General features: G+C 36.7%; 1 protein-coding gene across 1 annotated transcript in view; it reads right to left on the reverse strand.

The window, feature by feature from the left end:
- LOC135081231 (GAS2-like protein 3) overlaps positions 1-27,217 on the reverse strand; it is a 104,679-nt gene that overhangs the window by 39,973 nt on the left and 37,489 nt on the right. Inside the window, exon 3 of the mRNA XM_063975980.1 lies at positions 18,122-18,162. The gene's annotated coding sequence lies outside the window, so the exon portion shown is untranslated. The remainder of the gene's footprint in view (positions 1-18,121; positions 18,163-27,217) is intronic.

Genomic DNA, 27,217 nt, shown 5'->3' on the forward strand with positions numbered 1-27,217 from the left:
GTCGACAAAAATCCGAATGGAAGAACTTCAGAACAAACAAAAGCAATGAGAGTTTGGTCAAGGTAAAGAGACTTTGGGTCAGAGTTTTTCATATCTCAACCGCTTAGCAAAATTATAAGGATCCAGAGAATCTCGGAATAGCGGAAAAGATTTTTACACCTCAGAGGTTTGTGTATAAAAATTTACAGCTGCGTTGTGGTTTAAATCCCTCCAGGTAAAAAGAATAAAGCCGTTTTAAGTATGTCTATCCTTTATCTAATTACAACACACTCACATTAATAGCCTAGCCTCAAGCCCAGTTTGAGCCTAGGCTATTAATGTGATTGTTGGATAATTTTAATTATTCGCGGAAGCCCGCTGCTCCTGCGCCGCGTAGGAAAGCGCACTGTTCCGGTTCTAAAGCCTCTGATATGGCGCTGGAAGCTGCAGGTTTTGTCGCTCTTGTTGTTAGAAAACAGAAGTCTTATGGATATACAGGACGTGATTAAAGTTGTGATACGAGTAAACGCTATTTTCACTTTCGGATTTAAAATGCGGCAACTACGAGTACATGACGTCTTATTGAATTAAAATCGATCAGTGGGTACTTTTAAACTGAAATTAAGATTAATGGAGAATAAATAATGGTTTATGATGAATCACGTCATAACGTTACAAAAATGCAGTAAAACCGTATTTTGCAAATATACAGTTCAACTGTGGGTCCCAAATGTATTATGTATTGTAGGCACCTAGATGAATTAATTTTCTAACAATGTAAACTACTAATATATTATGTTCTTACAATACACGAGTACGAGTAGGTAGGTACATAAATAAATATAAATTTTGCGGTTTCTTCTTACATAATATTTACATAACTTTTAATTTTGACGCACTCAAAATGAAGTTACGCTTGTTTTGAATTTTTATTTGAGATAACTTGAGTAATTACGTGTTGTTTACCGCGCAGCTCACGTCACGCACTCTCCGTTGAATCGCAGTTACCTAAGTTGAATATCTGGACCCGTATTATAAAACTATTCTCAAAATTCTGCTACTCGCATTTGAGATAAATACAGGAGACACTTATATCAGACTGGAGGTAAATATTTTCCACACGAATCACAAACCCTGTGGGACTCCTACATCAGTTACATTTTATGTAGAGTCTACAATCTACTTCCTCTTAGATTTATAGACCTTTGACATGAACACATTAAAACAAGACATGTCATACTCATAGATGCTCACAAAGAGCAATCAGTAAATGTAGGCATTTGCATCAGAGAAAAGACAGAATATCAAACTTCATAGATAATTACGTACTCGAGAAATTGTTATCACCCAAAGTGAACCCATGTAAGGATGTGTAAATAAATATGTAAATAAGGGCCATACGCAAAAACGTGTGAAAGGCCCTCACATCGGGCCGGAGCCCCGGAGTCCGGTGGCGCGGTGGAGCGACCGCAACATTTCCTGGGCCTCGGGCCGCTTCCTCGTGCGGGCACGTTTCCTGACACGCCGGTTCGATGCCGCGGCTGTGCAATACGTGAAGTGCTCGTAAATTATAGAACATGACGTGGTTAAGTAAAAGTATAAACATTCCTCACGCTGTTAATTGAATTATACAGTGTGTCCGGGCATGTAGTGATCAAACTTTAAGGGCGTAATCTATGGACAATTTTATCGATGAAAATACTTCAAATTTGGGGCCTGACCCATTTCTCGAAAAATTACATCGATTTAAGTTTTTAATTTTTAGTTTACACCTCTTCTTTAAAAAACAAGTGAAAGCGTGGGTAGCTTAACATTAATAGGCAAATATTTTATATCATGCGATAGCCAATAAAATTATCTATTAGTAGAAGAAGAAAGCAGACACAAGTTTCATACATTTTATGGGAGTAAGAATGGATTTAATTAGAAAATACATTACTTTTTTCACTTCTTTTTCAGTTATTTTCCAACACAAGAAAAACCAGGTCGTTAAGGTATGTTTTATTTGCATTGTATTTTTAGTATTTGAGCTATTCTACAAAACGAATGTAAATTTATTAGTCTACGTCTATTAGTTTCGACGTAATTATTGAACAAAGATACCCCTACCCAGTGGTTTCCATAGTAATCGGAATAGGTTGTGTGATTCCTTCAGGCAGTGCATTTTCGCATGTCGCGTGCGCTATGGAAACCGCTGGGAAGGGGTATCTTTGTTCAACAATTACGTCGAAACTAATAGACGTAGACTAATAAATTTACATTTGTTTTGTAGAATAGCTCAAATACTAATAATACAATGCAAATAAAACATACCTTAACGACCTGGTTTTTCTTGTGTTGGAAAATAACTGAAAAAGAAGTGAAAAAAGTAATGTATTTTTCTAATTAAATCCATTCTTATTCCCATAAAATGTATGAAACTTGTGTCTGCTTTCTTCTTCTACTAATAGATAATTTTATTGGCTATCGCATGATATAAAATATTTGCCTATTAATGTTAAGCTACCCACGCTTTCACTTGTTTTTTAAAGAAGAGGTGTAAACTAAAAATTAAAAACTTAAATCGATGTAATTTTTCGAGAAATGGGTCAGGCCCCAAATTTGAAGTATTTTCATCGATAAAATTGTCCATAGATTACGCCCTTAAAGTTTGATCACTACATGCCCGGACACACTGTATAAAGACTCATTTACTTTAATAAAAACTTTTTGAGGACTGGGATGAAACATAAGTACCTAAGCAACAGTCTTTTAAGACATTTACGGAAAGAATAGATGTGGTCCTATTGCTTAGACTACATTTGGTACTTATTAAGTACCTTATTTTTGTGGTAAATTATATTTCTCAATTCTAGTAGTGCTTTTTTTTATCCGTTTAATTTTACATATATTTGGACAGCCCTATTAATTGCGTGCTCGCACGCCCGCCGCGGCGCCATCTCGCGAGTGTTTGCAACCGCGAATTATCCCTTAATCGCAGCTTCACGAGAATCACCACATCCTTATTGTAGACATGTGCTTATTAGCAATAGGAAATGTCTTCTTGATTTAAATGAATATAAGTTTCCTAAAAATTTTGTACTGAAAGCTGTTATTTGAAAACTGGCTTTTATACGTCCCAAAATTATCTTAATATGTATGATTGATGTGGGACGTCCACCTACAAGGTGGACCGACGACATCATAAAGATAGCAGGAAGGCGCTGGACGCAGGCCGCTACCAACCGGGCAGCATGGAAAACATTGGGGGAGGCCTATGTTCAGCAGTGGACGTCCTATGGCTGAGATGATGATGATGATGTATGATTTTAAGATCTTTTGGTTCTAATAAAACACTCCGGTAGTTCATAGTTCTATCTCTTGATAGAGTCAATGAAAGCGACACCAATACCGTAGCGCCCTACGCCGCGCCCCAGAAAGCCGACCGCATCTAACGGCTGCGGTCGAAACGCGACACGCTGCGACTACGGCGCGGTAACGCACCTGAAACGCGACACTCAAGAGTTTCCGCTACAGTAATAACAATGGGAAAGTAGGTACTCATATCACATGGAAATATAGATATTAATATTCGACGGTTACCGCTATAGCTTTGGTAGAGTTCGAACCGTGTCACAGTTGACATGATTGATTTGATTTGAATGTGCACGAGCTTTATAGTAGACGGAGTCATGGAGATTGAATATTGAATTATATGATTGTGTTTGTTAATGGACATTTATACTAGGTCAAGTTGCATGCTTTTAATTAAATTCAATTTAATTTAAAAAATCAAATGTATTCAGGAAAGAAATGTAGAGCTTTTGGATCCCTCGCAGACAACAGAAATTCCTCAAATACTAATCGTGCTAGCGAGGTAGGAAAAATGTAAACAAGCATCCAATACATTAAAAGGAAAAGAGCATTAAGCCACCGGCAATAACGAACGACACAACACAGCGCCGTATGTTATGGAGTTACCTGCGGCGGGACGGGAATAGCCGCGGTCTGAAATAGTCGCTGCAAAAAAACGACGGATCCGCTCCTACTGCTGCCACACCGCGCCCGTAGCTAGGGGTGACACTTCACATTTGAACTTTAAAACATGATTATCAACAGTTGAATAACCAGTATGTCCACTGCTAAGCAAAGGCTTTACGTGTCGCAAAGAAAGCTATGCTTTGCAGTAGGTTTAGTAGGTAGGTTTCACGCATTAACTTGGGCTGTATACATTTTTTGTAGATTACAGAAAACTGTGAAGTGTCCCGGCTGCTGGATAATAAAAAAAAAACTTCATCTTTTTAATTTCGTGGCCTCTATTAAACTTGTTTGATGTTCTATCATTTCGATGAATCTAAGCTGCTCGGATTACCAAAATTGGCTGTTATTAGAATATTAATCTAAAGACAGTAGACAGCCCTGAGTGCCCTGACTGCGCCCATGCGTCTAGTCATCATACAAAGTTACGCTGCACTCGCCCTGCCATTCCTCGGACATTCCGGGAAGCGCCATTTGTCTTCCGCCGCGCCTACGGGCAATTAGGGAATTCATATTGGCGCACTTTAATGGGGACTTTGAGGGGTATTAGTAATGGGCATTTATTTAAAAAGGGCAATAAAGAGAAAGGAATAACTTGAGGTCACACGATCTACCTACCTACCTACTAAAAATGACATTTCGATTGCAAACTAGGGTAGTTTGTAAAACAATTTGCAGGCAAAATATTGCCCGCATTTCACCCTACGGTACATAAATCAAAACTGCATTGCTATTTTGCTTGATTGGAGCCCTGGTATTTTGATAACATTGTAGAGAAGCTGTTAAAGTCTTATTAATGAGCCCCTAAATTCCGCATTTCCAGCTTTTTTATGCAATTGTAGAATAACACTGGTCAACAAAAAATCAAAATGAAAATGGTGCCGAGATTCTGTTGATAGTTTATTATTAGGTGTGTATTAGTAATAATAAAAATATTTTTCTTTTTTTTTTCCTACGTGTAGTTTTGGATCTACCCTCAGTTTTAAAATTTAGCTTTAATCGGTACTTTGGTTGCACAGTTTGTAGTGTTCTCGGTACATTTTTATAAATGCATTTATTTTAATATCATGTCTACATTGCCAAGAAGTTGTCTCAATAATCAAAATGTATTTCTGTTACATTGGTGGTGTGTACACAGTTAAAAAGTTCAAAAATTCAGGCAAATTTTATTAAAAGTGCTTATTTTTCTTACTTTAAGTCGGAAATTGTGGTTGCATTCAAGCCGTGGATACCCAAAATTGTTTTTATAATCTTCTGTGAACATTTAAGGCAATGTTACAATGGTCAAAGAAGCCGTAACATGAAGTTCAGAGTGGAGAAAGTGAGGAAAGAACAAAAAAAAATCCTACTTTGAATATAATTTTTTTTTTAATTAATTTATTAAGTAATTTTTAACGGTCTATAAATAACAATATTAATCAAAGATACTGATTTCTTAAGTTCGATGGACTATTTGGAACGATTTGCATAGATTTTGTTAATTGAAATTACAATTTTTTTTTCGGAAATCACTAGTCCAGTAACTACTCTGAAATTGTGAGACATGCCTTAAAAACTCAAGATGTCATAATTTTTATCAAAGAGCACTACCTCCACAGTCATCTTGACCAATTCCCAGAGAATCTTGGGTCACTATAGCATGCTATAGCTAAGAATAGGGAGAGCGATGCTATCAAGACCTAAAAACCATTGGAAGAGAGGTACCAAGGCAGATGGGATCGGTATATGATGGCTGATTACTGCTAGAGGATGTAACGTGATAGTTCCATTACACCTCATTCACAAAAGTCGTGGAAAATAAAGTTTTTAAGCATTTCAAAATATTATAAACGCTGATTTTGGTGAAATTATGTATTTTTCTATACACGTCAAAATCTAGAAAACCACACGTAGGAAATCAACAAATTTGCTACTAAAGCAACCAGCATAAGGTCCTCAATCAAAAAATATATACAGTTCCTTGGCACCAAAACCACTGTTGACCAGTGTAATTTACATGCCCCACCCCCTATGGCGTGCCGCATCGTCAGCGGAAGCGCGCCCCCTCCCCCCTCCCAAAAGCCCCCCACGGCGCGTTCATTGACGGCGACGAGCTTTTGTCATCTCAATGAGCGACGCTCGGTGGAACACAAGTGCTCTGTGGCCTGAAGTTTTGGGGATTCAATTGAGTATGCTGTCCTTTGATTTAGTAATAAATAATGAAATATGTGAGAGTAGAGAGGATCAGCTACGCGTACAAAGATATAATGCTTATTGTTCTAATGTAAATTATGTAGGTACTTATTTAGTTACGAGTAATAGAAATATTTTAGAAGAAATCTTTGTTTTGTGACGGTATTATCTTGTTATATTAAAGCTTCAGAATTTATTTTATTGCATTGGTTAATGGCGAGTATTCAAGTAAGTACAAAACATATTACACGTTTGGAATACTCATGTGGTTTGAAATAAAAGCTTCAGAAACATTCATAAAAGCTCTAGTGGGTCTGACAGCTCTTTCATGTTACTGAAAAGGAAAATACTTGTAATTTTCAAAGAGCTGCAACTGCTTAAGGAATGAATAAACAAACATTCATTCACTCACATGCGTGTGGTGGAAATGAATAAAATGTGGAATAATGAACTGCACTTGAATGTACTTACGCAGTTTTTAATTTACTGTGCAGGTAGTGACGTGTGGACCGTTTATAAAGTTTATTCAACTAGTTGTATAATAAGAGTACTTCCACAATTTATTTTTCTATGTTACACCAGGCCATTGTCTTGTGTATAAATGTAGCTTACGCCCGTATTTACAAACATTACTATGAGGTCTCCCAGTGCACGTGGACACAGGTGACACACGAACCAACCACAGAGCTCCATTTAACGCTGTGCGTTCGATTTTCTGATTGACTTAAGCAAGCATCGTTTGTGAATACGGGCGTTAGTTTAACTTAACAGCAGTCGCTCGTAGTATTGAAGAAAGTTTCGAGCTCTATCCATTGAGATGTAGCGCCCTGCGCCCACGCAGGCGTCGCCATTAACGCTAAGAACCCTCCATCATTCCTGTTCTCTAAGATAAGCTTGAGAAAACAATTCAGCGTCAATATTTTAATAGAATTTACAGAACTAAAACTGATATTAATGGCATAAAAGAAAGAAAGTTATAGTAAAAGCTTATGAAAGGCATAATTAAAGTAGACAGTTACGAAAAATTCACACATAGGAATTACTTTCTCATTACTCATCATTACTGTTTGCATATCCTGTTTAGAATCAACTTTGTTAACAAATCCTGTTTAACCATGCTAATTTCACTCCTTTTCTTTAATCCTTCACGGAACCCATCATTCTTTTTTTCATGAATAGGCCCACTAATTACAAAAGTAATTCCGCTGATGTCTGTCACAACACCCGCGACCGCAACTCATTTCTGTGTAGCAACAAGACAACTCACAATGTAGAGTTAACAGCTCACAATCTTTGCTTTTTTTCAGCTGTAATATAAACAATGGCTGAGCTAAGTAGGGAGCCTTCTGTTTTAAACAATTGAGTAGGTACCTAACTTTGTACCTACGTTTTTTATTATCTCCTTTAGATTATGTAATGTTATGTAATTCAAACAACAAGTATATTTAATTCCAAATCAACAGTATTTTTTTACTAGTTAGTAAATTCTAGTTTAATATTGTGTCTGATAAATGCTTGTCAAAAATAATTTATAGTGTGTATGTAAATAAAAAGCATCTGAAATCAAACACTCTACTTGCATTGCATGTCTGCTGTCCTAAGCTGAATAGCGACGGCGCATCAAGCTAAATACTGTGGCATCTTAAGTAAACGTTATTAGGGGCTATTTTGCTACAATAACGTTTAGTCTGATGTGTTTCCACTATAAGCGCTTGCGCAGCGTGCTGATGGCTGTCCCTTAGCGTTTATTGCGCGCGCCCACGCGAGACGCAGGGAAATGCCCCACTGAGCGGAGCGCCCTATATTTACACCGATCCTACACGATTGTTTACTGTTGTAGTGAAACATATCGCATTGATGAGTTCAAATACTTGACAGCCGCCTGATTAAGTGGTCTCTTTTTGATCCTGGCACAATGCAAACATTTGATTATTTAGTATCTGTTTATATTGATCGTCTGATTATATCTATTTTACAAAAAAGGATTGCTATAACTGTTGGGCTAGGAGATGGAGCTTTTTAAAATGTGCAAAGATATTTATTAATAACAATTATAATAATAGAAAACTACAGTTAGCCCAGACGACAGAAGAACAAGCAGTTAATAGAAAAGTTAAACGCTTAGGCAGTCAGCTATTAAAGTTTTGCCAGATCTACGCAGCGAGCTTGCTGTACCAGCAATGAGCAGGCGCAGCGCGTGCGAGGGCGTCGCGCTCCAGTGGCCGCGCTGATGAAAGTACTCATCTGGAGCAGCGGGCTCGTGACCTAGGGCTGGCGAGGGTTTGCTTCATGAATAAACAGAAGATGATACACCACAGAAAACCGCTAAACTCATCAAATATTTAATACATTCAATTAGGAATTCATTACCGCTAGAAAGGTGCTTATTTCTTCCAGATCCCATAAACAACATTGGATAGATAAATAAGGTATTCGAAAATAAATTAAAACATGTCACTTAACAAACTTTTAACTTGTATTCTACCTATTACCTGCTGATAGGTAGCAAATTTTATACTAGAATTAAGTAAAAGCCTTTATGTTCATGTATAAAACCTAATGAGACTTGGATATTCAACAGTTGGGTCGACTACACCCGGTGCCATGTGGCGCGAAACGTCAGGTGTTACTTTAATAGGGGCGTTTTGGCACAGGTGAAGTTTTTATAATAGGTAGTATTTTTGCGTACACCAATTATACGAGGAATTTTGTCATTATTATTTATTAAGTACTGGTTGTATTCCCTGTAGATTACGTTGGCCTTTTGTAAAATTCGATAAAAATATTTTCAGTTTAAATAAAATTGTACACCGACCGTTGAAAAATTCCTTATCGAACGACTCTATCTTTGCGTCTAGTAATACATATTTACAATGCTTCATAAATTGAATTCAATGTACAATATCTTCACTTTGACTTGTTAATCGAAATGTAAGCATGTGATTACACCCCTATCTGTCAGCAGTTCATAGTGCTGTTACTCCGTTGTCAGAGTACCGCTGACGATCACGTCGCTTTGCATATCGAGTCAATCGAGTTGCGTAACGATGCAGCCGTTATCTGTGTCAGCGCTCATCGATAAGCGGTGCAGCATCGATTACTGACCGCAACATCGATTTACATTCCTTCAGCGTAAAAACGATATTTGTAAACGAATTTCAAAGAGAAGGACGCTTTGGTTTAGTAGTAATAGTCAAGGATCAGTGTAAGTTTTTCCCAATAAGAAAAATCTATTATAGAGCATCGACAACTTAGATTGACAATGGAATAATATCCACAGTACTTCAAACTATGCATGTCATTTAATAGCAAAATAATATATTACATTTTTATAACATGCCGCAGTGTTAACCTAGTGTGCTTTCGTTCTTGCGAGATTTATTTATGCGTTTATTAGGTATTAAGTATGCGTTACTAATAAATCGTTTAATTGTATTATGGTGTTAACACACGCTGTGAAGACACACAATTCCCAATTAATCTTCTTGCCACCATTTTTTCTCGCAATAAAGTATCGCTATCATGCTCCCGTACGGTACTTACTGAACATGTGTGTGAGCACCGCCATTGAATGCTAACGACAACCCATTGCCCTGGTGATCTTCACACAATTGTACTTATTGTGTTGAAACGTCCGTCTGTCTGTACACGGTCTTTATTCCGAGCCAATACCAACCTTAATCGTCTCTACTTAAAGTAGCTGGAACTTGAGTCAATGGAAGAGAATTAGGTTTTGAGTCTTTTATTAGAATTCTATAACACGCTTGACACGCCAAACAAGGTGGAACATATAATTTACATTTTCCACAAATCATTTAAACTAAAGAGGTGATTAGGCATTCTATTCTACTTACATAATGAGGTCATGACCTCAAAGTGTGTAAAATGTAATTGAAATAGTAATCAGCTTATCAATTTCTGCGGTGGTTATGGAATTTACGTTAACAAACATTGTGCAATTGTTAATAATCGTAATATGAATTCATAAATCGTTCGTTCGTTTCAGCCAAATGACATCCACTGCTGGACAAAGGACTCCCCAAGGATTAACGAACGGTCCTGCACTGCCCGCATCCAGGATCTTCCCGCGACCTCATATAATCAGACCTCATAAGAATTTATTATCTATTCTGTGGTATTCCTGCTATTGGTTCTATACGCATACCTATCCAAATAGTACCTATCTATGTTTATTTAAGCTACATCACTTTCTTCTTTGTTCTGAAGTGAACTTCATAATCTCCATAATCAACATCGATGGCCCCGCCCACTTGGTGGTTAATACCTCTCCGCAGCCATAACATATTGTCCAAACACTATCGTGGAGTGATGTTACACCGCAGCGCTGCGTAACATCTCTAACAAAACAAAGCGGCATTGTTGTAACAGTGTAAACAAAGCTACGGTGCGCAGGCGCAGCGGCCTGTTCGGCGGGCTGAGAGGACGATGGACAGATGCATCTGTGGTCAATCAAAAATAAATTTTGTTTTGATTTATGTTATTCTGTTAAAGGTAGAGAAAGAATTTTAATTAGGTGACCGGAAATACTTTATGCCCAGATTTGCCAATTCTGACTCTCCTTTTTCATAAGTCAAAGACCAAATGGGAGACTCGCGATTTCTTTGTCCCATCTCCCATTGTACACATCACCGACAAGACAATGCAGTCCTGGTGGAGTATTTTCTCATCCCTCATTTGAAACTGAATTGCCGTCAACTTGGTAAAAAGAAGATTAAAGAATTTTGGTTGACAAAGAATAAGCACTTATGTGTAACATACTAGTCCCTTGGTTATGAAATTCGTTACGTCAAATAACTTCAATCAAGGTCTTACTAATTAAGAAAGCAAGTATACATCTCGTTTTGCGTTATCTATTATTTAATTAGTATCAAACTAACGAGACTTTTAAGTTTATGTAATGGCTATAATGTGAGCTATATTGCGGTTAGGTATAGCACGCGAATTGTTATTGTGTCTCGTATATTCAGTAATTAAATTGATAATAATAATAACTTGTTTCGTTTATTTATTTTATTTACTCTTTATTGCACAGTTAACTAAAATAAAAGTACGAAAGGTGGTCTTAATGCTAGTAAACATAACGTTATTAATTATTGTAGATTTGAAATGGAATTTAAGGTTGAAAAATTCCTTTCAGCAACGTAATCGCTCTCTAACTACGAACGTTATAAGTTAAGCATCTAGATGTACTTTATAGTGTTGTACATTAGTTCGCACTCCGTCTCTAATTTCCTGCGCCACCTTTTTAATTGCCCTCGCCCCGAGCGATCCCGATCCAATATCGCTTCGGATTCAATTAGTCGATATCTAATTAACCTCACGACACGCTTACAACTAAATTCTTAATCTAATACCGTCGCCTTGTGCCCAATACGGCCGTAGCATTGGTGTTGATTGGCCGACAGCCTGAGATGAGATGTCATAAATTTATTACACACATTTTAGTTGATTGCTTAGTCTGAAGTTTTAATTGAGCCTGTAATTTGTTTATAGCTTTGTTCGTCTGGTAAGACAGGCTTGAATTGCCTGTAAGAAGTCAGATTGACATTACAATTCTGCGTTTGGTAGTTTCTTGACGAGATAATTCCTGCCAGATTATTATATTGATAGCGACCAAAAGGCTTATTGGGTAATTTGTTTAAGTATTTACAAATACCTACAGTCACTCAAGTCTTTAATACATTTCACATCTGTAAATCTTCTAATCTACACTGGAAGTTGATTTTAATGTCACTTTCAGCTGTCGTACGTAATAAACCAATTAATATTGACCCTGTTGACATTGCACTTTCATATTAAACATATCAATGGGAGGATAATAAGTTCGAACAGACAGTTACTCGGGTTGTCCATTAGACACACCTGTCATGGCGTGTTCCAGTGCAGGACGTGCGATGCGCAGGAGTGTATTATTTGTGGCCACGAATAGATCGGTTTATGGTTAGGCTGAAAGGGCCTGACGGACGGACAGTTTACCGGCGATGATAAATAGACTGAAGGAATATCTTTGGTAGCCAATGACTGACTATTGTTGGAAAAGATACATTGTGGTGTACACACTGTGCAGAAGGATAATATAAAACACAGTTTTCAAGAATAGACAAGTGCGAAAGCTTTCTGAAATAAAACTATCGAAAGTAGACGGAAAAAGCTACAAATTTACATTTTGAGTTTACTTTAGGTAATGATCATAAATACTACCCAACCCAAAGATACACAACATAGGGTTTTACTCGTAATGTTTTGCTTTTCAAATACATAAGTCTTTCGTGCTTATTATTTTGGTTACTTCAATGAACACGATGTCAAGCTTTTAAACGGTTTAGCGTTTCACTCAACTGCCCATTACTTATCAATTGTCGCACTCATTACATCGCTATAACTGTCCCGCGCAACTAATCAAACTCCTTTGAAGTGCCACCTGTCGCCGCTGACAGCGTAGAGAGATGATACGCGGGCGCAAACCAATGCATCTACAAATATATGCGGGATGTAAGGAAGCATTCGAAATAGTAACGAGTTAGCAACACATTGTACAGTTAGGGTTGCCAACTTTTCTTTTCAATTTTGATTTCAGTTGGTCAAAGAAGTTGATTGAAATATGCTTTAGAAGTTATGCAGTAGTTACAGTTGAGTCTGGTGGCTGAAGCTTAAAATCTGATGTGTTGTTGTGGTCACTTAATTTTTACAACCCACACGATGGAAGGGGACAAATAAATTATGTGTAGTAGTAATTACCAAGATTATGAATATAAAATCAGTCAATTGATGACAAATAAAAATAATGTAACTGACGTAAATAACAATCACAGGCAGATACATCTGAAATTTGTATCAGTCAACAACCCTAGCCATTATGCGCGTACGCACTGCGGATTGAAACTATCGGATCGAAAGCGGAACCAATTGCGTCAACCGATGATCTGCACTGCAAGTGGGCCAGTGGACTGCTGAGAGCGAGCATTCCTCGGGCGAGGTGAAAATGGCAGCAATCATCGCGCACTCACAATTAGTCTAATCTACAATTAGCGAGAACACGAGGCAGTACTACGAGTAACATCAGAACGTAAAAACCCAAATCCAGTAAGAAGCTTTCCTTTCTGTGTCACTATACGACGGCCGTTTGGTGTAGTGGTTCAGAACGGACTACTATGCCGAGAGGTCCCGGGTTCGATTCCCGGCCGGGCAGAAATTGAAATGATGAATTTTAATTTCTGTGACGGGTCTGGGTGTTACTATGTATAATATGTATGTATTTATAAAAAAAAAAAAAAAAGTATATAAGTAGTATATCCGTTAAGCTAGCACCCATAACACAAGCATATTAATTGCTTACTTTGGGGCTAGATGGCGCTGTGTGAGATTGTCCAAAGATAATTATACGAAGACTGTATCCAGGGAACTTTTAAGTTTTTGAACGATTTCAGAGCATGATGACGTGCATCAATGATATCTCGAAGATGTGCAGAATAAACCTTACATCAAAATACTCGTATTATAAAAGTTAACAAAAAATAATTTTGTAATGATTCATATGAAAACTTTTGGAGGAAAATCCCTACATTTACATGTAGCAAACTTACTGAAGTTCGTTCGCCGCGACAGCAAGGCCGGCGGCTCTATTGTCGTAACATCTTCAGTAATTAAGTGTAGCGTAACCGGCTTAATATTCATAGTTCATACATTATCACCTGTCCGCCGCCGCTGCGCGTGCGCTTTCGAAGCAAAGAACTTGTCTGCCGACTCTACAGACTACTTCTTTCTAACTCGTATCGTATGTAATTTTTATTTAATACTGACGGAAAAATAATAAATTGTTCCTGCTAGAACAAATGATTCTTAAAAACTGACAATTTATTTTTATTATCTCTTTAATTAGTGGAGTCACGAAAATTATAGAGAAAGGCTACACAAAAACTAGTAAATCCAAAACATCACTGGTTAACAATGAAAATAGCGAATGTTCATAACTTTACCTCCCTTTTCTTTTGCGAAATAGCAAGTGCAATAGATTTTTCATACGGCGTCTGTTGATCCAGCTGGTCTGTGACTCTGTGACGAAGTGTATTATCGAGTTACATTCATTATGCAAACGTAAACGTTTCAATGAATGACATTACCGCCTCTTGGCCGCAGTGAAACTAACATTAGTTCACATTGTAATAGATGCATTTACAGGACCGAGTGTAGGTAACTACCTACTTACAAGACTCATTAAATACTTGTGTATTTAATGAGACTAACACTTCAGTTAAGAATATGTAATTATAATAACTCTTATAAGAATATAAGTAAAGTGTGTGACGTCTAGTTCTTTACTTTAAATGAAAATCATGTAATTTTATTAAAGCTTTTAGTTTTAACTGTAGAGCTTAAAGTTTAAATCAAAACTTATTTTTTGGCAAATTATTCGGTTCCCACAATTTAAAGTAATTAAATATTGTTTTAAAGGACAAAATAATCTTCTTTAAGAAAGCAGCAGTGTTTTGTTTTTTTTACAATTCGAGTTGAATCATTTGACGAGATATGACATAACATAGTAGTGATTGTGACTGGCGGCGGCACGAGACGTGACCGCAAAGGGAATCGAACCGATTTCCCGCGGCCGTGAAGCGGAACCAAATAAACAATTAGTCGTTTTGATTGAGAGCGCCGACGGCCGTGGGTTACAATTGATTTCATGTCGGTCAAATAAGTCAATATTGTCATTTCTTCTTTTGGGAGTGAAAACGTTTTGACTTTCGTTGTGTTTTCAAGTGATTTGGTTTTTGTTACTATGTTTTTCTTTACTAAAGATTGAACATTGTTACAGAAATGCAAATTCTAGAAATGTACGCATAATGGCCGGAGAGTTTTGATTTTAGTAGTCTTCAGTTTTGTGTTCATTTGTTTAACTAAACCAAACGGAAATATGTAGCATATGTAGCTTCAATTTCTTGCTTGGATCGTTTTTCGCTAATTCAGTTTTCAGTAGTAGCCCTCACTCACCCTATGAAAGCGACCTCTGTACTATGTATTATGTTAGTCTATCGTCTTGTTCAAACACAGCAAGTTTACAAAGAAATTGGAAAATTTTATTAGAATCTGACCCGACGCCATGCTTAATGCTTTGGATGAAATCAATGCTATAAACTTATTAATCGGTTGCTTTTCTTTATTTATTTTGTCTTTATGTTCGTATAGTTCGCTGTAGATTTGTTACACTTGAAACCGTACTCACAACGATGGTTCAGCGTTTAAACTTTCCTCACGCCGTATCTCACGGAGTGCCCTAAAAGGCCCGCCCATTACGCCCAATGTGTCCGCGATAAGCCGATAAACCTTTGCTCTTAGAAAGCTAATAAAACACACACTAATATGCCCCCTATTGTACACAAATATAAGGCCAGTAATAGCTTGAAATGTTAATGATGTGTGGTTAAGTTAAATTCGTTACGTGGTCCTTATGTCGAGTACTGCAATTATGGAGATGTAGGTTTCTTTGATACGCTAACGGCCGAATGTTAACATCGCACTTGACAAAGTTAAGGCAACATCATTTTGCCTTAGACCACAAATTCAAATAGTCTATTCAGGACATAGGCCCTTTCTAGGGCACAACACGTCCAAAATATAGCTTGCCCTACCACGATAAAAAGTCTACTAGAAAAATCAGGCTTGGGGTAAAATGATCTCGATAAGGCAACAACTGCAAGTCTTTGTGTGCTATAGATGCTGATAAAATTTCTAGTAAATAAGATGATAATAAAGAGAACATTAATCCTAGTAAACGAGCGGACCTAAAGCTGATGCAAATGGAAAATAATTTAAAAACAAAGGCTGTCTGTCCGTCTGTAGTATCCCGGCCATAATCATCAATCATGTCGTCTTAATTACGAGACAAACAATGCTTGATTGGGATTGCCTTTTGTGCCATGGTTTATAGCCAATTATTACTGATTAGAATTTTGACTAACTCGCAGATTAAGAAAGAAGGAGAACGTATGTTACATCATTTTATATAATTTGACTTCATAATCATTGAAAACATTAACTTGCATACGATCACAACTAATATACTTTACGCAAAAAACAAAGTCGTAATGGAGAGGAAGAAGTGGAAATAATTGCACCGACTGACGTTTGGTAATCAAGCTGATCTTTATTGAACGTTCAAGACTTAATTTGCAATAAGTACTTATTTTAACCGCAATTGCTCTTACTTTTATTGGATTACCTAGGCACTTACAGCGAAGCATTATTGGCCACATAAATTGCGCGTAAATATTAAGTGTCTCAATTAAAAGGTCTCTGCGGTGGTCCGAGGCCGTGGCCATACCGAGAACTCCGAAAAATGACTGCGTTAAAACTGTGCCATCTGTCTTGCGGCGCTGGCGACGTGTGTGGCGACTCGCGACGCGGCGATGCTTCTCGCCGGCTCTACCAGTTCCTATTGAACTGTTGACGGTAGTTTTTACAAGCTATTAATAAACGTTCCTATTTTTCTCTTTTCGTTTGGTATAAAAAACCACACAATTGAAAATTCAATAACTTAATATCATCTATGAATCAATAGTGACATTCAATGTGCCTGGGCAGGTTGACAGACCTTCCCAGGAGATTAGCTCGCGATGCTCGATCTAAACTGGATTATAGCGAGAGACCTTTCTTGTTAGTGCGGTGTTCTTGAGCGCTAGATTACTAGTGTGCTTAGACAAAAAAGGCGTATCGGTGCGTAGTATATTCTGCCTTGAAATTTTAGTCAGGATGTATATTTAAGAAATATGAAACGATTATTAATTATACCATTGGAAAGAACAGTAATATTAAACCTACAGTATCACTATCTAACTTTCATGTGTTGAGATTTTACACATAAATTAACATCTCCAGTTAAAATAAAAAAATAAATAAAAAAACAAGTAATTGCTACAAGATCGTTGTTAACGCTGTGTTAATTGTTCGAATTTCATCACGATCGGCTGGTCGCGTGAAAATATGTATTTTACGCCTTTCCGAGTATGACTTGCGGTTGATCGATGTGATTAGATATCAAATGAAATTGATACGTTAACTGTTGCAAATGACAATAATTAACAAGGCATTTTTCACGGTGCGTAGTAAATAATAACTCAATAAAATATTTCAGTCAGTTCAGTTTTTCATCGAAATATTATGTAGGTATAAATTAATCTCAAAATAATCAAGTCTCTCAGCTAGTAATACAACAAATACCTACTGCTCCGAAGAGCTCTAATCTAACTGAGCTTTCAAAGCTTCATTCGTATTTGCGCTGAACGAAGCTACAATTTTATCTTACGGGCTATTTGAAAGTTTAGTCCATAAATCTTCATGCAACAAAAACAAATAGGCTTTAAAAGTTTTTCCCGTCAGCACTTAGTGAAGGTATTACGCGTTACTCACCAGTGGAAAGTGATAGAGAACACTTTTTATTTGATACCAAGAACGCTCGGGAAAACATTACTTGTTCTTGCCTTTTTGAGTTGGAGACAAATTGATCGATAAAAAGAATTGAGGAGAGTTATCATAGTATGGAGAGACGACAGGCTAGTTTAGCTATTGACAGTAAAAGTACGCAGTCTCGTTAAAATTAATTTGTAGTAGTTTCTTAATACTTTCAAGATTAAGAAACTACTACAAATTCTCGATGAACTGGCCGAGCAGCAATTTCGGTTGATTGACTTTAACCGCTTGAGTCCCAGACGGCATTAATTAATGTCATAACAATTGATTATATATTGTGTCTAGATTCGCGGGCCTTGAAGGATTAATAGAAATCTCGTAGATTATTATAAAAATAAGTAAATTATTTTTGGTATCTTGACTTCATAACGTATACAGTTGTCAGCGAAAACCGGTTATTCCTGGCTACCTTTGTTATGGAATACGAACTATACACACATACTATGAGTTTACACATTGCAGTACTCACCGGCTTCAAGACAGGCGTCGCATCATACAAACAACAGCGAACTGGAACAAAAGAACGCGCCGTTAGTGTTGGTGCACACTTCGTGGAACATCACTATTGCTTATTGTAGGCCTTTTTGTGGAAACAAATATAGGTAGCATAGTGGGATTTCAAGATAGTATTTGCATATACAGGGTGTTAGGTAAATGGGTATATGAGCCGACACTAGCCCATGTTAACATGGTCATATAAATGGTATGGTGAAGTCAGAAATTTGATATCATCATTTTTTTTTTTTTAATTTTCATACAAAATATTTTTTATAAAATCGGATTTGTATGAAAATTAAAATAATTAAAATGAAGATATAAATTTTCTGACTTCACCATACCATTTATATTATGACCATGTTAACATGGGCTAGTGTCAGCTCATATACCCATTTACCTAACACCCTGTATACAGGAACATAGAGCGTGAAAAGGAACTCTTTACTATAAGACATTGGCCACCGAGTTGTTTTCTTTATGGGTTTAATAATTAACGTGAAAGGTAAATTACAAAATATTGAATTATTTACATGGTTATTATACGTGGTCACAATAATTTGTAACCTTTAATAACGCAGCATATTAAGCTAATCTGTAGCAAGCATGAAAGGTCGCTGTTGCAATGTAATGGCGCCCATATTTGGCAGTTTACTCGCTTTATGGGTCATTTGACTAGTAACAACACTCGTTACGGGTATAAAACCGTCACGGATTAACATAAGGTTTAAAATGTTATTTGCTATTACTTCATCAGCAAAAGAGAGTTGTAAACAATAGGTACTTCGTGAACTTTTCACCATATGTAGTTTCGAGTTGGGTTTACAGCTTTTAAATTAATCAATGGCAAACATTTGGTCCGATTGAGCCATATTAGAGTCAAGACACCCTATGGAGGCACATAAATTCGAAGAGAAATAAGCTAAAATTGGCAAAAATCTACGGCTAGCGGTATTGTTTGTAGCTTTTTTGATTAGCCTCTAGCTTTCTTAAACGTATGAATCATCCGCAAGTTGCGATGGCTCCCTGCGTTCGCGCACCGCATCAGCTGCGCGCGGGGCGATGCAAATCGCCGGCTTTCTCCTGCGGCGGGCAATGTTGCCCGGTAGAATGATCGAGGATCAGGATATCAAATTATGAGAAAAACAGAACTACCACCCTATTGAATACTTAGTAAAGGAGAACAACCACTTTCTATGAAGCGTTGGGCCCAGTACTAAGTTATTTGTACAGCTACAAATTTTATGTCGTTTTTATGCCTTCATAAACTAGTTTATTATTGTGTTTATTTGAGGTTGCTAACTAGTGTCATTCTCGAGAAAACTAAATTAGAAAAAATGTTACTTTTATACAAAATCAAGTCGTCAGTTACCCAAATCGCAAGCAGAATCCGTTAGAAATAGCATAAAATGTTATTAATCGATAGTTTTATTTCTTCTTCTTCTTTTAATTAGTTTTAATTCAACAAGCATTCGCAACAGTCTCATCCTTTAGATCCTTTAGACATACTCTCTAATCTGTGGTCTCATCTGTGATTCGCAAGTGACATTGCTGCATTGACAGATGACAAAACGAATTATTTTCATTCATTACTTCATTCAATCATTTTAGTTTTGTCATCTGTCAGTACAAACCTTCTTAAAGATCAAATACACTGAATTGTCCCACCCGTGACATTGACAGGGGGCGCCACCGTCAATACCGGATCGCTGGTTCCGATTTTTGCCATGTTAGAAACTATATAGTTGAACGATGGTGGCGCCCCCCTGTCAATGAGTTTGGTGGGACAGTATAGTGTATTGAGTCTTTAATCGATTGACTTTTAACGTTCCATTTTACGTTATCTTAGATTAAATCATTAATTCGTTTTTATTATTGTATACGACTTACGACATCAGTTAAAATTATCATTTTTACCGTAAAATACTCCCTAATGTATGCGTAATATAATATCAAAAACCTACCAATGTACAACTCTGTACAAACTTGGGCCCAAAATGGTTGTTCTCCTTTAACATTTTTGATTAAGCGCAAGGGTAGCAGATTCGTAGTACATATGTATACTAAACTCACATCAGCATCTGAGTAGGTTCTTTTAATGGAAATATTTGATTAAACGGCGCTATCGTCTAATATCTAACAAACTCTAATAAACTGCTCTAACTAACATCCTTACATTATTTACTAGCCGTATGTAACTAATATTAGTAAAAAACACGATTAAAACACTTGCCTAACTGCTTATATCGATAGTCTTCCGACTCTATAAGTCTGCCATAACCGGTCCCTGCTCCAGGATCGCGAGGTGGTTCTCATTTCCGCGTACAGTTGTTAGCCGTTCATTAAAATGCCTGCGTACGCGCAGCTTTTTGTTTTGATTGCAAATAGATCGACGCTGGCTCTGATTCTGAGACTACCGTTTTCACTAAAAGTAGTCACGTCAGTTTTAACAAAAACCTAAGGTTTTCAAAAACATATCCCACCGTTAAAAAGGGTAGATATTTAATATAGGACCTAAAAATTAATTAAGACTCATCTGTAGATCTACATATAAACTAATTATGCTTAAAATATTCTTGTCCATTTTAATTTAATGAGGATGCAAACATATACTTTTAGTTTTAGTATGGTTATTGCATCAGAATTGAGCCCAGTGCGTTTAAATTAAAGGTCGAAGCAAAAAGTAATTGGATATGATATGATGTTTTTTGCTATTAATTTTAGTTACCGCATTAATTTTAATTTGTGCATTTAAATTGGCAATTTTAAGAATGCCTATATTATATTGTTGATTACTAGTTTAAACAAGCTACGTAGGTAAGTTCAGCAGTACAATTAACTATTTAAAAAAAATCTCACCAGTTTTTAATTTCGTCTCTAACTACATGTGACATTCTCTGACTCGTCTCTTTAATAAATAATTTATATCGATTAAAAAACTATTTTAATATTAGAAAGCTCCAATTATTCACAAACACTTTTACTTTCCATACGCACCCGAACATCATCATTATCACTTAGATAACCTGTTTGCATAATAATGACAAGAACACCCATTAATCGATAAGCGAATGTTAAACATGTAATAAAATGTTATACAAATCCACGTAATGCCACCGAACCGATTAGATCGCTTTTTATGGTTGACCCGTCGGAATTCGTTAACGCCGATTACGAACGGGTTGATATAACAAACGATTAGTCGAGACGAGAATCAACATGTAATAAATAAACCAAGAGTTTCCACTGCACAACACGACACGTCTATTTACTTGACACGACTTTTACTGCGATTCAAATAGTTTTTAAAAACCTAAGCGAGTATTACAAATTGTAAAAAAAAAATTTGTTTATCAGGTGCACTTTTCAGAATTTCAGTTATAAAAATAGAAAACAACAGAGAATATAGAAAACAACAGCGAAAACTTTATAAGATCACTTCGGATAGCTGGATAAATCTAGCCGTAGGTAAAGCTGTCTCTCTATCAAGATACGAAAGGGAAGTGAAACCAAATTCCTTCAACTTAGAATCATGCACAGCACAAGCCTGAAACTACCGATGTTCTTGGCAGAAGAATACCCATAAACGAAGTCGTGCAAAATCGTACGTTAACGCGAACGCGGCCGCGTCGCCTTGACCGTGGCAGTGAGGTGCGCAGGCGCCGCGAGAGTGAAAACCGCTCTGAGCCGATGATTTATTGTTTGCTTTCCAATCAAATCACTTCGATATATTTGATTAAGTGTCTGCAACACGATGAAGATTATAACTTCAATGAATTATTGTGATAAGATTAAAGATAATCAAAATTAACACTGTATTTGATTGGAGACTCTCCATCGTGAGCCAAGATCGTGAGATGACCTACCTGATGGATAACCTAACCTATGCCCAGAAAAAGTTGCCATTGGATATAGATCTCTGATAAAGAATCTGTAAAACCTTTACATAATTGGGTTGTAAAATTACAGTTTCAACCTTAGAAAGTTATGATTTATCACACAAGACATTTTAAGGCAATTCCTTTAAATACACCTATGGGAATCATCACGTACTTAAGCAGTTTCAATACAATGAAATTGAGAAGTCTCAAAGCAGTCTCTTCCACCAAGTACCTATTAATGAAACCACAATTTACTATTGAGAACTTTTAATGTGTCCGAATTCGGAAAAAATACATGCCTAACAGAGAAAAACGTGTAAACAAATCTGTATTTCACCTTGATCGCTGTTTCTTATTACCTATAGTTAGTATAGTATAGTTAGTTCACTGATAAGAGTTTTATTAGCATTTCTCCTTATCACAGTAGGTAGGTCATAACTAGCATAAACCAGCGAGAAAACTCGCCGAACAACGGTAGAATTGACGTCATTACTGGTAACTAAACCTTGATCTTAATACCTGGTATTAAACGGGTTTAAAGTTTTAAACTTTAAACACTACGAGAGAGAAATGTTTTTTTTACTATTAAATTCGACCACACCTGGGTAAGTCTGTTACTGGTCTGCCTGCTTGACTCATTTTACCGAGAAGAAACCCGCTATCCGTTTTAAATTAACTTGTTTCAGGATATCTGCCTATTATCATTGTTTGTTGGGTCACAAACAATGATATAAGCAAGTGCTGATAAATTATGATAATTTCATTCTTTGGAACTCTGACAAATTATGTTATGTTGTAAATCCATATTTATAATTTCAAATATGCGCTAAATTATTAGGTCAGTACTGGGGCTAACTTTATAAATATAACTTTGCATCGTTGTAAGCCTATTGCAATAATCTATTATTACTGGACCTCTTTCGACATGTTATTGAAATCATGAAAAGAAAACCGGCTATATTTCATAATAAAATTATGTGCATTATTATTTTAATAATATGTAAAGCTGTTATTTTCATTCCCGGCGCCTGAGTGTTTCCAATTACATACTCGTACTTAAAGCACAAGTCGTTCCGAACCAGTGGGCACGTTCTGTTGGTTCTGCGCGGAGATGCAAATATCGAAATAAAGAATTATTTAAAAAATGTATCCGAGTAAGTGTTAATACTAACCAAAGTACAATTAGTTGAAATTGCCAGGCTGAGGCGGGCTAGCATCTGTCTGCCTGAAGCCGGCAAACAAAGCTCTGTGCGTGGCACCACTGAACCTGAATCTGCTATATTTATAAACAAGAACGTACAGTCAGTGTTTTCATATTAAATGGATAATTTACAACTCAAAACGGCCGCTCTATTACCCCACCGTGTCGCAAGTGTGAAATTATTCTTGTATACGGCAGTTCTTGAATAATTCAGGGAGCTTACTCCGCAATGTGTTTTCGACTTAGCGGCTCACGCGTGCGTTAATTCCTAGGTGAGAAAGAGAAAGAAAAGCTTTCTGAATAGAAAAGCTCATAGATGCATACCTATTTTATGGATTTGAACTGATGCCAGGAAGTGAAAAGTCGAAGAAAATAACTGATAAAACGTGCCGTTTGAATTTAAAAACAAATATCCTATCCATTTATTGATGCCTGCACTCAACCTCTAATATGTTACCTTAAGTCGATGGGTTTTCACCTTTTCTCCAGCCACTGGGTAAAATGAGAGATTTTTATTACATTGACTAGGAGAAATTATAAAGTACTAGCTTTCCGCCCGCGGCTTCGCCCGCGTGGAATTTTGTCTGTCACAGAAAAACTTTATCGCGCGCGTCCCTGTTTCAAAAACCGGGATAAAAACTATCCTATGTTCTTTCCCGGGACTCAAACTATCTCTATGCCAAATTTCATCAAAATCGGTTGCGAGGTTTAAGCGGGAAAGCGTAACAGACAGACAGACAGACAGACAGACAGACAGACAGACAGAGTTACTTTCGCATTTATAATATTAGTTGGGATAATGCAATTTGTGGAATATGAAACATCATTAAAATAAAATGCCTGCTTATATCATAGAAACAGCAGTGTTTGTTAATAGCTCTACTTATTATGTCCCAACCTATCAAATGGTTAAGCGGATTATTATGGTCCCTCCTCAAATATGAAACGGTTTCCACTGGGGTTGGAACTTTTTATAGGGCTAACAAACGGTCAAGTGTTTGCAAAGATTTTTTTTGGTACTGTAATCTGAAACGTAATTTGAATAAATTGTTATAATGATATTAGAATTACCGTATAAGTAGACGTTATCTTTTTGTAGTCCTATAATATCATCGACATAAAAGCTCGTGACCGCAAGATGGACGCAACCGCAAATAAAGTTTGACAAGCCAAACAGTCTCAATGGCGCGGGTCAGCAACCGAGCGACAACGTCGTGCCACAGGTGTCTACATCGGGCTAATTGATCATGCGTTTAAGCTTCCATGCGCGTGCGCACACGGTGTTAACTAGGTAACTACTAGGTGGTTTAAATAAATAAATAATTTAAACAAGCAAAGGTGGCTGATTCGATATGTAAAGAAGAGTACCCTATGTAAATTATTTTTATAATTATATTTTTACAAGATCAAATAAGTAATTCCACATATTCATTCAGCGACCAATGAGCCCTTTGTCCGTTAGAAACCAAACATTGCACTCTGCTTTCACTACTGTTGTACTAAACTCACTTCTTGCGTTTAATGTTTAAATAGACAAAGATCATGTTTCCTATCATAAATCACATGATACCCGAGAAATAGTGGGTTAATGGTGTAACGTGATGACTCAGTTCTGCAGCCACCTGCGCTAAACAATACGAAAACAATCGGCTCATTTGATTTAGTTCTGAGTGAGCAGGAAAGTGAAAACGTGAAAGTCCGGGCTACCGAGTTTTATTTCGAAACTCGGGCTGCGATCGGCGTCAGGGAGGTATTCTAATTTCATAGATCACTTGTTTCGCGAAATGCACTTCCGATACATTTTCCACGCTAATCGGAACATTATAAAAACGGGGGTTTCATAACCGTAAGAAATCAAATGCAGCTATTAAATCAATTTAATGCTCATGATCATTTTTTGTTTCGCTGTAAATCCTCTAGTTACAGCAGTAATATCAATTAGCTGAAATTGGCCACGTGAATATTGGAGAAAAACCAGCATTTCAAAATACAACTGGAAAATCTTTAAATGATTGCTATAGATATCTTTTTCGTAACACGCAAAGTATTCACGGTCACACACGTAAACGTAAAACGTAAAAGTATGAATAACTCTAGTCGTTGACCCTATTATTAATTGCATTGTTTGTAGCCCAAATAGCTTTTAGATTTGATTTTATAAGCTACAATTAATTGATATTTAGCATACCCATGTGTGTCGGGACACCATAAACTTTCAATTAATATTGCACCTCCTTTACGATTTATTTTTAACTAAGTAATTACTAAAACCACAAACATACAGACAGAGATATAGATATAGAGATACTGTAGCATTTATAATATTTATATGGATTTGCTCGTACGTAGTTTTAAGAGATTGAAACTTGCGTCATGTCTCTTAATTCCAACACATACTCTTAGTTAGCGTGTAATGAAACGCAGTAAAAAGTGCGCCCACCCACGCGACACTATTAAGGCTAATGATCATTTCGCAACTGAATCGATAATCGGCGTTAATCGATGAATCGACAATCGTTAATCGCGAGCGTCCCGGCTGCCGATTGTGATGTAAGGCGCGATTGTTTCAAACTGTCGTGTCTCCTCTGAAAGGAAATCTGTGTACTCGATCACCGAGTTACTTACTTTCTACTACTTCGACAACAAAACATACTTAAGTATTATCTAATTCCACAATCTAGTAATTAGAGAATTTAGTTGAAAAAGTTTACTTTTTACCGGAACTCAGTTCATACTGGTAATGCTACGTAGCGAAGTGAATGAACGATGAAATAATATGGACGGAATTAAAATGAGCAATATAGGAAAATTAATGACCCGAATCAGAAATAAAAAGATATTAAAGCAATTTGCTAACTAACCAAGACACTTATCAGGTTACTAAAGTTACTGGCTAGTTATATGTAAAGTAAAGCTTAACAATCAAAGTTATTAAAAGCGATTTATAGCATCAATTAAATAAAAAGGTCATCTAATATTGATTACGTTACCACACCACAACTAACAGATGTCGTGAATAGTAATGACCTGAATTCAGCATCAGAAAAGTTGTAACCCAAATAGCTCGTCTCATTCAGCGGCTAAATTCGTTATTAATGAGCTAATAGCCGCATCGACGGCGTTTCGCCGCCTCGGCGCGGCATTTCGCTTTGTTGCGCGCGCGCCGGTGAGCGCCCACCGTGAAATGCTATTTCGGACGATTAGAAGAGATGTTTAGTTTTCGTAAGTAGAATAATCTTAATTGGTATTTCTTATATCTTTTCTAGTACAATATTTGTGATTCTGTACTATCGGCAACAGTGTTAACTACCCATAGCCGGTCATGTCGTCAAGTTCTATCGCAAAGAATCACCATTTAAGAGCGAGAGCAAAAACAGAAATGGATAGTTAACAGTGTGGCCGTGTGTACTTGCAGAAACTAAAACTGATTTACCGCAAAAATATCAAAACGTAGACAAATATTTGTGTCGAAAATTACTTTCTAATATATTTTAATAAGTAAAAGTGAATTAAATAATCAACACTACAATATTCAAATGAAAATACATAAAATGAAAAGTATTAGGTTAGTAAAGTTTAGTCATTTATATCGCATCGAATCAATAAATTAGTGTATCATCCATACTATTGGGTCTGGAAGAAAGCGAGTCGCGTCGCGTTGCGCAGTCGAGCGAGGACCATAGCTTGCCCATTGTTATTATAATTTTTAGCAATTTTCGTCTGTTTTCCTATTACGAAGCGATAGAAATGCTTTCATCCATTCATTTCATTGCTCTAGTTAATTCTTCTCTGTCTGTTATTTTCTCAGATCATAGAAGGTTATTTTACTAAGTTACTTACATTCAAATCCGGGTTGGTCAATAATTTTAGTTACATTTTATTCTGATTGACAATGCGGGTGTATTTAATAGAACTCTAAGATTTTATTTTGACAGTCACCTAATCAAGTTATCCATGTAGGTACCAAGACGAAAGGCGGTTATTGTAT

The sequence above is a fragment of the Ostrinia nubilalis genome, chromosome 19 (genome assembly GCF_963855985.1).
Source record: "Ostrinia nubilalis chromosome 19, ilOstNubi1.1, whole genome shotgun sequence".
Classification (NCBI taxonomy): domain Eukaryota; kingdom Metazoa; phylum Arthropoda; class Insecta; order Lepidoptera; family Crambidae; genus Ostrinia; species Ostrinia nubilalis.